Source organism: Malania oleifera, chromosome 12, assembly GCF_029873635.1.
Source record: "Malania oleifera isolate guangnan ecotype guangnan chromosome 12, ASM2987363v1, whole genome shotgun sequence".
NCBI lineage: Eukaryota > Viridiplantae > Streptophyta > Magnoliopsida > Santalales > Ximeniaceae > Malania > Malania oleifera.
In genome coordinates, this window is record NC_080428.1 from 75,935,261 (window position 1) to 75,951,298 (window position 16,038).

The following is a 16,038-nucleotide window of genomic DNA, read 5'->3' on the forward strand; positions in this document are numbered from 1 at the left end:
CGAGACCCTGTATTCGTCGACAAAATTCAGGCTACCTCAGAATCCCTCTCGGTATTTTCTCGTCGACAAAGCCCTGTGTTCGTCGACGAAATTCTGAAGACCTTCGTCAACGAGACCCTGTGTTCGTCGATGAAGCTTGGCAATTTTTTTGAAATTATGATTATTTAATATTATCTCCAAAATGTAATGTCGTTGACGAAGTCTACGGTCTCCTTCTGTTTCTGTATCTATTTTCTCCCCCTTTTATTATTGAAATGTTATTATTCTTTGGGTCACTACATGGACAATGTTGTCTGTGTATGTTAAATGCAACCATGTAAAGGTACAATAGCTGAAAGCCGGGTTAGCATATTCTAGCGCATTTCTATGTGGACTAATTATAGCAGATTCTAGCACATTTCTATGTAGACTAACAAATGATGGCTAAAGAGTGCTTGTAGTACAAAGGAATGAAATGAAATGACAAGGAATGACAATGCAATGAAATGAAATGTGAAATGTGAATGATACAAATGGGAAAGAGTCACTTAAAGTTAAACACAAGAAAATGTTAAGTTATGAACATGAAAGAATGTGAATGATTGAATAATGATGGAAAGAATGATGTATTATGATTTTAGAAGTATTTATGTATGTAAAACATGTTACGTTTGGGTGGGGCGCACTCCTCGCTTGAGGGCTTGCTAAGTAAGGCGAGTGCACTAGTAGCTTCAGATGTGGCAGTAGTTGCATAACGCACTAGGGCAGAGGGAACCTACTTGTATGGGCGAGTAGAATTCCCTATCCTTAGGGCCTTTGCCAGTAAACTGTTGTTGAATGCGTGAGTACGAGATCAAGTTAACACTTGAGGGCTTACTGAGTAAGGTGATTGCTCTAGTATGCTTCAGTAGTGACCTTCGAGTTACCTAAGTATCATAGCAGAGGGGTGCTACTTGTATGGGCGGGTAATCACTCCTATCCTTGAATAGTCTCGTGGGTAAACCTTTGCATGTGATTGTTAGGTACAGAAAATGACTTTCAGCATTATGTTAATGATTTGCAAATATTATAAAATGATATGTATATCTCATGTTCGCCATATGCTGAGTTTAATATATTATTTCTTCTCTTACTCAGATGTGTCTCACTCGAATATAAATGTATTTCTTTTTCAGGACATCCTCAGGGTCAAGCTTTGAGAACTCGAGGTTTTATAACATTATTGGGAAATAGAAAAAAAAAATGGTATATTTTTATGTTAATTTTGGAGAATGTAAATATTTATGTTTTATGTCTTTATGTTTTAAAGCTATTGAGTAAGAATGATTGTGAAAATACTGAATTGTTTTGGGAGTTATGGATTTATGGAAATGCAGGTGATGGATAATTTATTATGATTTATAGATAGATTTTAGAAAACTTTGGTATTATAATTGGGGGATTATATTTATGTTTTTCGCTGCGTATATGTTAATTATGGATTATAAGAGATTTTATCAGGTATAACGCGCCAGACCCGAGTTTAAGGGTTTGGGGCGTCACATACTCTGGCTGGCCAACTAAGAATAAATCACTATACTCCATAGGTCTGATCAGCCCTCCTCTACCCATATTTGATGGGGAGTCTATCCACTCGTGGGCTCTATGCGATCGACCTTTATATCACGTATTATCTGAATAGGTGGTTGCAATCTATAAACTGTATGTAGCTACGGTACCGTACTCTGTAAACTGTATGGTCCAACAGGGTCTGATACTATATAATACATCTCTATATACAACTATCTGTTTTACCATGATTCTGTAATAACTGTATAAACCATGACGCTGTGATGAACTGTATCTGTATCAACTGTATTTTCTGAAATAAAATGTAAAACTATATGTCATGGTACTGTAAACTATATCTTTATCAACTCTATAATCATGGTATTCTGTAATTACTATAAAACATATCCACTGTCCGTATATTCTGTAAAACATAATTCAGGAAAATACTGTAGGACATTGCTGTACTATATCTATATTCTCAAGCCACATAGTAATTTTAAAACATATTAATCATACTTGATAAACGGTATAAATCTCTACTATGTATAATACTCTGGTGGAACATTTATAATTTTTTACTAAAATCATACTCAAATAACCTAGCATAGCATATTTCCCTTACCTGATTTCTGCTAAAAGCCCCCTACTATAACGAGTCCTACACCCGTAGGATTCTCCACTTAACACCCTAAAAATCATAAATCCCAGAACAAAACATTACTATTTTTACATCTATTACATTTCTTACAACTGTTGGGAACCCAAATTCTAAATAAAAGACCTTACCCTAGATTTGGGATGAATTCCGACTTCGTTCCACCAACGATCCGCTCCGGTAGACTTGAAGAAAACTCCGCCAGAGGCGTCGTGGTGACCTCAGATAGTCGATTCGGCGACTGACGGGACCAAAATCGAAAAGAGATAGAAGAGGGGTCGTATGAGTGTGTGTGTGTGTGTGTGAGAGAGAGAGAGAGAGAAGAGAGAGAGAGCGGCGCTGCATTTCTAAATTAATTCGAAGTTTTGCACTATTTATACTGCGGGATTCATCGACGAGCCACGTCACCTCGTCGAAGAGTCCTGTAGAAAGTTCGTCGACAAGCCTGCACCTTCATCAATGAATTTTAGACTTCTAAAAAATCCTCTCTCAGTATCTTCTCGTCGACGACGCTCGCTGTAGTGACCCGAAAAATAATAACATTTTAATAATAAGAATGAGAGAAAAATAGATACAGAAACAGAAGGAGGTCGTAGACTTCGTCGACAACATTGCATATTGGAGATAATATTAAATAATTATAGTTGCGGGAAATTTCCAAGCTTCGTCGATGAACACAGGGTTTCGTCGACGAAGGCTTTAAGGATTTCGTCGACGAACACATGGCTTCGTCAACTAGAAAATACCGAGAGGGGTTCTAAGGCAATCTGAATTTCTTCGACCAATACAGGGTCTCTACGATGAAATTTGTGAAGGACTCGTCGACGAAGAACGGGCTCGTCGACGAAATCCCTTGGTTTATATATATATGGAATCTGGGATTTTATCTCATTTCCAGCGCCTCTCTCTCTCTCTCTCCTCTCTCTCTCTCTCCCTTCTCTCTTCGTTTTCGGCCCCACCAGTCGCCGGATCGACAATTCGAAGCTACCACAACGCTCCTGGTGGAATTCTCTACAAGTTTTCCAGAGCGGATCATCGAGAAAACGAAGTTGGATTTCATCCCAAATTTAGGGTAAGGTCTTTTATTGAGTTTTTGACTTTCTTGCAGTTATAAAAAATGATGTAGACTAAGAAATACTGATATTTTGTTCTGGGATATTATGTTTTCAGGATGTTGAGTTAGAAATCCTGCGGGTATAGAGCCAGATTTTTATAGGGACTTTTCAAAGTTGAGGTAAAGGAAATATGTTATGTTAGGAATTTTTATAAAGTTTTTAGAGAATTTATAAACATATATTCATATCAGTTTATTATATAGTTTATACAGAATATGAGTTAAATGCTTGTGTGGCCTGACTAGATTTTCATGAGATAAAGAATTTATATAGTCTTGTGATGTATCATACTATACTAAATACACAATTATTGACAGTACATACAATTTACATAGTTTTTCCAGTATATGGGTTTACCCAGAATACATAGATATAGATTTATATTCACAGAGAAATGTACATGCTCATACAACTTTTATATGAATGGTTTCATGAAACAGATATATACATATATCCATATACATGTATACAGATACTCAGAACAGTATATATATATATATACAGTGTTATAGCATGCCATGTTTTCCTATTACCATAACATACAGAACATACAGACATAGTATATATATAGAATACACAAATAGATTAGCGAGTCGGCAGCAAGAGCTAGAGATTAAGTACACAGAAATACGTATTTCACAGTACAGACAAATAGAGTTAATGGTATTTTGGAAACATGATAAAAACGTAAAAGAGTATATATTTAGAATTGTATAATAGTATCAGATCCCTAGGAACGGATGGAAAGATACACAGACAGAACAGATACATAGCCACGGGGTTCGTTGCTAAGATACAGAGACAAAGAGGGCTCCAATACAAAGGGAGAAGCACGAGGATCGTGGGAGAACGGAAGAGGAGGCTTAGTGCAGAGGAGGAAGCGCCACACAGCGCTTTCTCCACCGGACAGTGGGGGGATGGGCGACACGAGGGGGACGATACGTCTCCAGGGTAGGAGACCAGTGCAAAGAGATGGAGGATACGGGAGAGGAGGCAGAGGAGGGGGGCGTGAGGGAGGGCGGAGGGAGCTGCAGTTGAGTATATGTGGAGGAATCTTAGAATGGAGGGGCGACCAGGATAAGAGTCCCGCCCTACGGCCGCACAACCCTTATCATGAGGGGTCCAAAATCATGACGTACAGAGTCCTAGGGAATATAAAGCACATTATAATATAATAATATAGATTATATATATATATAAATGTTTACGTTTTACAGTATATAATGAGTATTAGTCTGATTATTATCAGTATGAAAAGTAGAAAAACAGAGATACAATATGTGGAAAATTGTGAAGAAAGAAGATATTGTTTTACAGATATTTATTTAATGGCAGTTTCAGTATTATTATTTTAAAAAGTATCCTATAACTTAGTGCCACATACTAGTATGCATATTTCCGCTGATTGAGCATCGGACACACCCCACCATTACTCTAATCTTTTTCAGGGGAGCACAGACGGCGCGCAAATAGGAGAGTTTGTGGTCGCCCTGGTTTTTTAGGGTGAATTTTTGACGAATTGAGGTATATTTTTGAGGTAAATGACGATTTTTAGATTTTTTTTTTTAGAGGGCATTTTGTTAACAACTATAGTCTGTATATTCTAGATTCTGGCATTGTACAGTTTATGTATAAATGGTTTTATGATTTGTGTTTTTACTGCGTAAGAATGTTTATTGTATATATAAAAAAAATGATAAGAATTTTGAGGTCGTTACACTCGCCCTCGTTGATGAGGTCCTGTTGTACCCTCGTCGACGAATCCCTTGTATTAGTCGACGAGGCCCTGATAAATTTCTTGGAAATTTTTACCTCCAAATGCAATTCGCGTTCGTCGACGAAGTCGGCTGCCTCCTTCTGTTACTGTTTCCATTTCTCTTTCTCTTTATTATTTAAATACTATAATTCTTCGGGTCACTACGTCAGAGCAATGAAATTTTGCAGTTTATATACTAATTAAAAAAAATGGGATGTAAAATCAGGTTGTTATAAAATCACCCTTAGACCTATTAGTCGTAAGTCATGTTTCTGTTCACCGTAAGTCATATTTACCCCATTACTGAGTTGTGCGGTTCGAAACTAGACTTAATTGGCTGATCAGTTAAACTAAATCAACGTATATCATCATTAAGTGAGATTTTTCCTATTAAGCCCTAGTTCGACTCAGGTGTGCACTCAGGAGAAATCCACTGTTATATAAAACCACGCTATAAACAGTGTGGGTGCACTCTGATCCGTTTAAAATTTAAGTTATAGTACCGAACATTCATAATTTTTTATATCCTTTGAATCATTAAGGGAATTTTGAAAACATCTTAATATATAATTTATACAATAAAATCTTATCATGAATATCTCATTGTTACTCATATTTTCATGGTGAAATACGCAAGTTAAAAATTAAATTCATGTCATCTTACTCATATTTGGAAATATGTAACTAAAAAATAAACTCATGCCACACGATTTCGTTTGTTTATGTGGTTAAAAGTATTTTTTGAATATAAATTACTATGTAAAACCTTGATTTCGAGGTTTAGATTTAGAACATTTTTAACTCAAAAATAAGCATACGCTAAGTAATGTAAAAGAGTAAAACAGGGGTAGTTAAATAGAATAAAAAGAAAGTCAGAAAAAATGGTATAAAAATAATAATATAAGCAAAAGGTACTTCAAATTAAAATGCGGGTGGATACATTTAATAAAAATGTAAATAATCCCCCCCCCCCCACAATGTACGTACTTCTTACGTTAACCTGTATGATACGATCACAACAATAGTTTTAAAAAATATGTCGAAAGAATAGGTGCGTGAGACTTGTCAGTATAAACAAAAATTTCTCTAGGTCACTCATTCTTTCACTCACTAATCTCCCCCATGAGAGGTTGAGGCTTCGATTTATAGGACAATTTGGGGAAGAAAATGAAATTTGTTAAACGTGTGGGAGCCGAGCGAGCGGGAATGCGGATGACCTTTATTTTTTTTTACACAACAAAGGAATGGCCAAGGCTATCCTTATGAAGGAGCAGAGGGGGGCCGGGGAGGTGGGGGGGAGGGGAGGGGAGGGGAAGACAGAGGCGGGGACGGAAGAAGAGGAGGCGGGCCCGACACTGCGGAGGTAATGAGGGGGTGAAGGGTAAGGAAGGAAGGAAGGGGGGAAAGCAGGAGGATGAGGCAAGAGGAGAGGGGGCAAGGGGTGTTTCTTTAATATATATATTTTTTATGAAAAAAAATTAAATTCGAATTTCGAAAATTTATGTAAGCCCCATATGGTCTTGTAGGCCCCACATAACTTCGAGACCTAAGTGCCCCCCCTTTACGAGCCTCTGCTTGTTGTCCTTTCTTGCGTCAGTAAACCTCGCCTATACGCGCTTTCAGAATGATTTTATGAGCCCACTACACAGTTTTGGCCGACCCTCCCTCATGCGGCCCACACGGGTTTCGCGGAAGCAGGGAGCCCCACACGTGCGGGGGGGGGGCCACCGGAGAGGAGAGTCAGAGAGCGGATGGAGGAGGAGGGAGGAGAGCGGGGAAAAACAGGAGGGGAGAGAGACGTAATTAGGTATACGTTACACACAGGGTCTGATATGTTGGTGGGAGAGGGTGATCAGTTTGCGCAAAGGCAGAATAGCGGATTGGCTTGTGTCTACCCTATTTATCTTATGAAATTCCATTTTGATCAAGTCAATCTCTAGGAAACGACTGAACCGCCATGGTCTGTGAGCACTCATTAAGACAAGATTTTTCTTAAATATCAAATTTGGAACCAATAATCATATAAAAAACACTTCTGTATTGATATTAACTTAATGAATATTATTATTATTATTATTATTATACTTTAATCGTATATATATTTTTGGGGTCATTAGAGAAACCTCTGTTGTTTCTTGCAAATTATCTAATTCTATTTTATGTTTAATGATTTTATTACTTTTGATTTTTGATAGATGGCTAATTTTATTTCATTTTTTAAAAAGAAAAAAAATAAAGGACATATGATAAATAAGCTTTTCCATCACACTTTTATCATAAAGTTAATTAATTAACTATAATCCTCTTTACTCTTCTAAGGACACAATTTTTTTTTTCTAAAAATTATAAAATATTCATAACCACATAGATGACTTTAATGTGTTAGATTTAACCACTGTTGTGAATATAAATTAAATGAATTTTAATATTACTTTTAAAGATTAAACAAATATTTATAAAATAATAATAATAAATGATCTATGTCTGTTGAATTCTTAAAGATCTTAGGAAATGTCCTTTAAATTTTTGAAAATGTTTTTATCTTATTTTTTAATATTTATTTATATAGAGCGCGTGGTAATGAAATGGGGCATGTTAATGGTGGACTTACTTAATGGAAAGCAAAGGAGTATGAACTTGAAACCTCATTTCTTCTTGACGTCATACGTTAAAATCTTCACAATCATGGGAATATGAGGATGAAGGAAAGGAATCACAGAGGCTTCCGTTATTCTGTACTTTCTTTTCTCGACATTTGGCTCATGTCTTTTAATCACTTTTGTTTTATTAATAAATCCGAGACATTATATGCCTCTCTTCCTAGGTTGGAATTATGACACAAATGGACATGCTTTTCACATTTTTACTGTTCATTGCATTAAATAAACACGAGATGGGGTGAGACTTTTGCAAATATATTCAAAACCCATAATCCCATATTTATAAATTTCAAACTCTGTAAATTGGATCCAAATTTACCTAGTGTTTAGAGCATAATATATAATTATATCATTTTTTTTAAAAAAATTTATATAAATTTAAATTTAAATTCGAAACATTAAATTCTTACTCTCAATATAAATTTAAATTTAAATTCAAAACATTAAATTCTTACTCTCAAGCAAAAAATAAAATGTAAATATGGACGGAGTATAAAATTGAAACCCTTATTTTTTTTCAAGAAAAAAAAAAAAATATGGAGCAGCCCATTGGCAAGAGTTGTAAAGAGACGAAGTGGCAATGCATGCACCACACAAAGAGAAATCGATGGGAAGACTATAATACCTCACACGGCAACGGCAGCAAAAAAGTCTGATAAAAATGGACGGGGCTGGGCACTTTAGGGAGAGGACAGGAGAGGGGGCCCTACCCGATTGGAATTTTTCTCTTCCTAGAGCATGAGGCTGAAGCAGAGATGATTCCCCTTGTCTTGACGTGTTGGAGGGTCCGGGGTAGCCAGGGAATTATATGTGATTTTTAAAATTTTGATTTACAAACCTATTTTTTATACTTAATTACTATTTATTTAATTGATCTCTAAACTAAATCTAAGTCAATGAATCAGTAGTCTCGGTCTTCTTATATCAAAATTGGGATTGAGAATTTTGTTATGCGAGGGAAAAATAGATTTGCACTCTACAACTTCGTTTTTGAACGTGTTATTAATTATAATGAAGTATCTTCAAATGAATTTAATAATGTCATTTATGAACGTACGTTAAAATAAATAAATCAATTAATAAATAAGTAAATGAAACAAATAAAGTCAAATTAAAAATCTTGTTAGATTTATGAATGTCTAATAAGATTCAAATGAGGGATTTTGGTTTTGTTAAATAAAAAATCCCTTAAAAGATAAATTAGGGTTGAAGCTATCCTAAAATACCTCATTGTCATTTTAAAATCAGAGGGACTAACCCATACCCCCCCCCCCCAAAAATAGAAGTTCCATTATGTATATATAATAACGAACAATAAATAGTAATAATTCAACAAATTCTCCAAATTTGGAGAAAAACAAATTGTTTGTAACTGGTGCGGAATCTGTGGCAAGTCTGCGGAGAGAGGTGGTAAAGGCCCTGTTGAGGGGAGGGAGGGGGGCGAAGGGGGCAAAAGGGGGGGGGGAGGAGGGGGGGAGCAAAGAACGAAAAGGGGGGAGGGGCTTATTTTTTAATACGATTATATATATATTATATATGTGTGTGTGTGGGTGCTGTGTTTTATAGCAAAAAAAACTATATACATATACACATATATTGTTATAGTATTCACACCAAGATATCATAAACCAGAGTGTCAACATAATATAGTATTGAGATAGATATATATATATATGTTTTATGAATGTGTATTTAAATTTTTTCAAAATCGAACTAAATATATAAAAAGGGATGCATCATTGGTATGCGATGTGAGGTCATGAACAAAAATAATGTAGCACTGTCACCGATAGCAACAACGATAATGGCAACAATAGTGATGTGCTAACCTTCTTCCTCTGCAGCACCGACGTACTCTTATGCAATTTTAACCTTCAATCTCCACAATCTAAACTCTTTCAATTGCTCATATACTTAACTCCCCCTTTATCTCCATTTTTTCCATCAGAAAAACTCCATTTCTCCTCTCTTTTGTAGGCTTGAGGAGCACTAATTGCCTCAATTGCACCAATTTCCACCAGCAAGCAAGCCAATTTTCGTGGATAAGGATCTTGACTCCTCTCCTTTCCTTTTTTTTTTTTTTTTTTCCTGACATTTCTCTTTTTTGTATCTTTTTCTCTTCTATATATAGTGTAATAATAATAATAATAATAATAATAATAATAATAATAATAATTAATCCAAGTTTTAAAAGCGTCGGAATAAGCGTGAGCAAGAAGCTTAAGCCTTAGAAAATTTACTATTTTTAGATCAAAATTTGTTAAATAAATTTTATATATATAAAATAAAATAAAAAAATTAAAAAAAATTTCATATATATGTAAAAAAGAAAAAGTTAATGTACTTTACCCAAATACTCGTTGGCTAATTGCAAAAAGAAGCTAACGTGCAATACAGGACATAAATAATGACAAGAGAAGCTGTATTATTACGAAGTTCCAACTATTTTCCACGACTTAAAAATAACGTCAGAGTTTGATTTTAGAAATGTTGAGGTTCAAGAGTTTTAAAAATAAACTCATATTAGAAATTCCTTTTGCACAAAATAGGGTTTCGGTTAAAAATTTTCTAATCAATTCTAAATTGAGAACCACACACCCCAAAATGCCGAAAGGCTCGACAAAAAAGGCGCACAAAACGCTGCTTTTTGGAACAATGTGTAAGCCGCAACATGTAGTGCGTTACCCCTTTTGAAAAAACAATTTTTTGGTTATTTTAGATTGAGCCTCAAAGCGTCGGAGTTATTAAACACTGATAATAACAACGCACAATAATAATATATTTTCTTTATATCATTTGGTCCCAAAAAATGAAGGGGTGTCTTGCACCACTCTTTGTCCCAAATCATCCAAAAGCGTTGTTCTATCCAATTTCAGCAGTATTGGCCATCTTTTTTTTGTGTAGTGCAGGTCGTAACAATGGCCAGCCTTTCAACACATCTTTGCTCAAGAAGAAAGCAACCAGAATCAAATATCATGCATAGGGCAATAAGAAGAAAAGCAACTATAATACCTATTATCCTACAGCATCCAAAGTGTACATGCAGATGTTTCGTTTCTCTGTCAATTAGACGGCAATATCTCTACAAAACCAATCAGATTGATGCTTCCACGGCCGTCGAAATTGAGGTGTACTCGAGGGCATTGGTGGTTTGCCTTACCCGGGATTCCCCAGCTGACCACACAGCTTGGCCATCTGATCATCGCCTCTGCTGAGTCGCAAAACACAATGAACCCGGATTAGCAAGGAACATTTCGGAACTGCAATTCTCTTCCGCGTTGGTTTGAACTGGGAACCGCTTGTGAGGGTGAATTGGAACGAGATGAGATTGATCGCAGGGAATGCCCCTGGACGAGATTGATCAGCGCTTTGCACCTCCACGCTGCTGCACCGGATCAAAATTAATGGTGGTTGAGTATTGACGCAACAGGAGGAAGGGGTATTCTGGCTCAACAAAAATAAAACAAAAGAAGGCGAAAATAGAAGCATGGAAGTAAGAAAAGTTAACTCCGAGGAAAAAATAACTGCCGAAAATGGGTTAACAAGAGAGGAGGAGAGGACCTGCTAGCAGTTCTCCAGCACCTCAGACAAATTTTTGAAGGGTATGAAAATGAACAGACCAATTTAATCAACCCTCCACTAAGCAGACAACCTGCAATACCGTACTATTGTTGACCTGGCACTTAACAAACAGAAACAGGTTGTTTATTGAAGGACTGAACTCCCAATTAGTTATTTTATCTTTTATTTTTTTGGGTGGTGTCAGTAGCGATGGTTGGAGTGGGGGCAAATTTACTAACCATTTAAAACATGATCAAGTCAGCTAGTTCCCATTAAACCAAAGGAGCACTATAAGAATCAGTAGAGATCAATAAAACACAAAAAAGCTGACAAGTTGATGGCCCATCAATCTAATACATAACTCGAGCAATAACTTGCAAAATAATTGCCTTCGGCAACTTTTACTTTTTGGATATTATGTTTCTTCGTCGCCCAACATTCTGATCCATATAGCATAGCTAGTCTTATAACTGTCCTATAAAACTTTCCTTTCAATTTTAAGGGTATTCTACGATCACATAGAACACTTGAAGAACTTCTCCATTTTACCCAACCTGCTTTAACTCTATGCATTACATCATCTTCAATTTCTCCTTCAGTTTGCATAATAGATCCAAGGTATCGAAATCTACAAGTGCTATTTATTTTTTCATCATCAAGTTTAACTTTGTCTCCAATATTCCTCCTATCATTACTAAAATTACATTTCATATATTCTATTTTATTTCTACTTATCTTAAAGCCTCTAGATTCCAAAGCTTCTCTCCATAATTCTAACTCAGCCTCTACTCCATCCCTAGTTTCGTCAATTAATACAATATCATCCGCAAACAACATACACCATGGAACCTCCTTTTGAATACTCTTAGTCAATTGGCCCATCACTAAAGCAAAAAGATAAGGACTCAAAGCAGATCCTTGATGTACACCTATGGTAATTGGAAATTCTCTAGTTTCTCCATCTATAGTCTTTACACTAATCATTGCTCCATCGTACATATCCTTAATGACATCGGTATACCTACAACATACACCATTTTTTTCTAAAACCCACCATAGAACTTCCCTAGGTATCCTATCATATGCTTTCTCAATGTCAATAAATATCATATGCAAGTCCCTCTTCTTTTCCCTAAACTTTTCCATTAATCTTCTTAAAAGATAAATAGCTTCTGTGGTAGATCTCTCAGGCATAAAACCAAATTGATTTTCTGAGATCTTCGTTTCTAACCTTAATCTTTGTTCAACTATTCTTTCCCATAGTTTCATCGTATGACTCATAAGTTTAATTCCACGATAGTTATTACAATTTTGAATATCTCCTTTATTTTTGTATATAGGTATTAAAGTACTTTTCCTCCATTCATCTGGTATTTTCTTAATTTTTACAATTGTATTAAATAAATTAGTTAACCATATAATTCCGTTATCACTCAAGCATTTTCAAACTTCAATTGGGATGTTATCTGGTCCCATAGCTTTCCCATTTTTCATCTTTTTTAGTGCAAACTTAACTTCGTTAACTCTAATTTTTTGAATAAATCTTATATTTTTAGTCTTTTCCTTATTTGACAATTCTAAATTTAAACCTTCTATTTGGTTTTCGTTAAACAACTTACTAAAGTAACTTTGCCATCTTTCTTTAATATCTTCGCCCTTAACCAAGACAATATCATCCTCACTTTTTATATATTTTACATTTCCTAAGTCCTTGTTCTTCCTTTCTTTAACTTTAGCAAGTTTAAATATATCTCTTTCCCCTTCTTTTGTACCTAATCTATCATACAAACTATTAAATGATCTATATTTAGCTTCACTAACGACCCTTTTTGCATCTTTTCTTGCCTCCTTATATTTTTCAAAGTTATCGCTGTTTCTACATTTTTGCCACGTTTTATATCAAATTCTTTTGTCTTTATGATTTTTTGTACATCTTTATCCCACCACCAACTTTATTTACTATTTGAGAATCTTCCCTTTGATTCGCCTAAAATCTCTTTTGCTATCTTTTTAATAGAGCTAGCTAATCTATTTCAAAGAGTATTTGAATATATCCCATCCTCTAAGGTCCAATCCCCATCTTTGATCATTTTATCTTTAAATTTTATTATATTTTCTTCTCTTAGATTCCACCATCTAGCTCTCCTACACTGGTTTATTTTATCATTTTTCTTCCATTTTTTAATACATATATCTAACACTAAGACTTTATGTTGTATAGTTAGACTTTCACCTGGAATAACTTTACAATCCTTGCATGATACACGATCTACCCTCCTAGTTAAAAAAAAATCTATTTGACTTCTATTTTGTTCACTTTTAAAGGTTATTACGTGTTCTTCTCTCTTCTTAAAGTAAGTATTCATTATACTAAAATCATATAACATAGCAAAGTCTAAAATCATCTCCCCAGACTCATTTTTGTCTCTATATCCATATCCTCTATGTATCCTTTCATAATTTTTATTATCTCTTCCAACGTGTCCATTCAGATCTCCTCCTATAAATATTTTCTCAGTCCCTGGTATGCCTTGTATAATACTATCCATATCTTCCCAAAATTGTTTCTTAAGATTTTCTGCTAAGCCAACTTGAGGAGCATAAGCACTAATGATATCTACATATACACATATATTGTTATATATATTTCACACCAAATATATCATAAACCATATTTTAACATATATATATATATATATATATATATGCTCTTATCATTTTTTATTTAAATTTTTTCAAAATCGAACTAAATATATAAAAAAGGATGCATCATTGGTATGTGTCACGGTCCGCCTTTTTCACACCGTTGTGAAGGGCCGTGCGGCGCTAGCTAAAGCACTCTTGCTTAACTAGCCAGCCTTTTGTTTACCAACATTCATCCACGGAACACTTTCATTAACATTCAATCCGATAGTAGCGGAAATTATAATCAATTCATGAAAGCCGTGGCAACCAAGCAGTAAATATTGAAGCAAACGTAATTCATTAACAAATCCTCCGTTGACATGTTGTACTTAGCGAGGGAGGCAAGTAGGCTAAGCACGTTGACAATTGCTAGTGAGTTTTACAATGATTGATGAACACTCACCCTCCCCTAAAGAGCTTTCTAGGCCATTCTCACTCTAGCACTAGGAAACATCAAAGTGACCGAGGAGTCATACTGCCTTATTTGGCTTACAATGAAAGAAATACTAGAAAATAACCCTACACTAGTATTTACATGATGGAAACCCATCCCAAACACACGAGATAAGCGGTCATAGGCAAGCATAATGCCCTGAACAAGCTTAGCCCGTGACATTCTCCCCCACTTATGCGGTCGACGTCCTCGTAGACTTTTGGCGATAGGTACACTTCAACTTTGTCCACGAATGGCTTCAAATCTCCCACTGAAATCCAGCTGATTTCTTTGTCATTAAGGCATTTCCACTCCACTAGGAACTTCTGCCGCTTCTTCCTTGAGGATATGAACTTTCTGTCTGCAAGGATCTCTTTAACATCATGTCTGTCAGGTTGCACTATCTTCAACTCTGCGCTGTTTGACTGACTTCTGCTCAGGTTGTTGGTGTTGGCGTTGAATGGCTTGAGGCAATTGACATGAAATTGCGGTTTTCTCTCCTGATCTGCCCACTTCTTCATCTGCTTAGAAGCTTTCTCCAGATAGGCTTGGGCAAACTCTGCATTCTTTCTCCCTTCACTGGTGAAGATGTACGCCTTAGGACTCTTTCGTCTGTACGGCTCGCCCACTGTGTGAGGTAACAGCGGCAGCTGGTCTATAACAAGCTCAAAAGGGCTCTTTTTGGTTGTTGAGCGCCTTTGGGCGTTGCCACAGAATGGAGCCACATCAAGTAGTTGCACGCCATTCTTCTGGTTGTCATTGACACAATGGCGCAAGTACTCATCTAGTAGCTCTCTGAATCCCTTCATCTGTTCGTCTGTCTGTCGATGATAACTCGAAGAGATTTCTAGTTGTGAACCGAGGATTCTGAAAAGTTCTGTCCAGAAGTTGCCAGTGAATCTTGAGTCTCGGTCACTAACAATGTCGTGGGGAACACCCCAATATTTCACAATGTTCTTAAAAAATAACTGTGCTGTCTCCTCGGCCGAACAGTACTTCGGTGCGGCTATGAATGTACCATACTTCGAAAACCTGTCTATAATAACAAGTATAGACCCTGCGTCTCCCACTCTGGGCAGGTTGGTGATGAAGTCCAATGAGACACTTTCCCACGGTTTGGACGGTACTGGTAAGGGCTCCAACAGCCCAGCCGTTTTCCTCCGCTCAACCTTGTCTTGTTGGCAAGTGAGACAAGTTTGGGTATAATCAACCACATCATCAAGCATGTGCGGCCAATAGTACCCCCGCTTTAGTAAGGCCAAAGTGCGCTGCCATCCTGGATGTCCGGCCCACATGGTATCATGACATTCCTTCAGCAATGTCTTTCTCAGATCACCTGCTCGTGGCACAAAGAGCCGGTTACCATGGGTTATCAGCAATCCATCTTCCATCCAAAACTGTCGTGCCTTCCCTTCTTCGGTAAGTTTCATTAAGTTCTGCGCAACTGGATCTTTGGCTAAGTTTCATTAATCCAAAACTGTCGTGCAATCCATCTTTTATTTATTTAATTGATCTCTAAACTAAATCTAAGTCAATGAATCAGTAGTCTCGGTCTTCTTATATCAAAATTGGGATTGAGAATTTTGTTATGCGAGAAAAATATATTTGCACCTCTTACACACTCGTTTTTGAACGGTACTTAA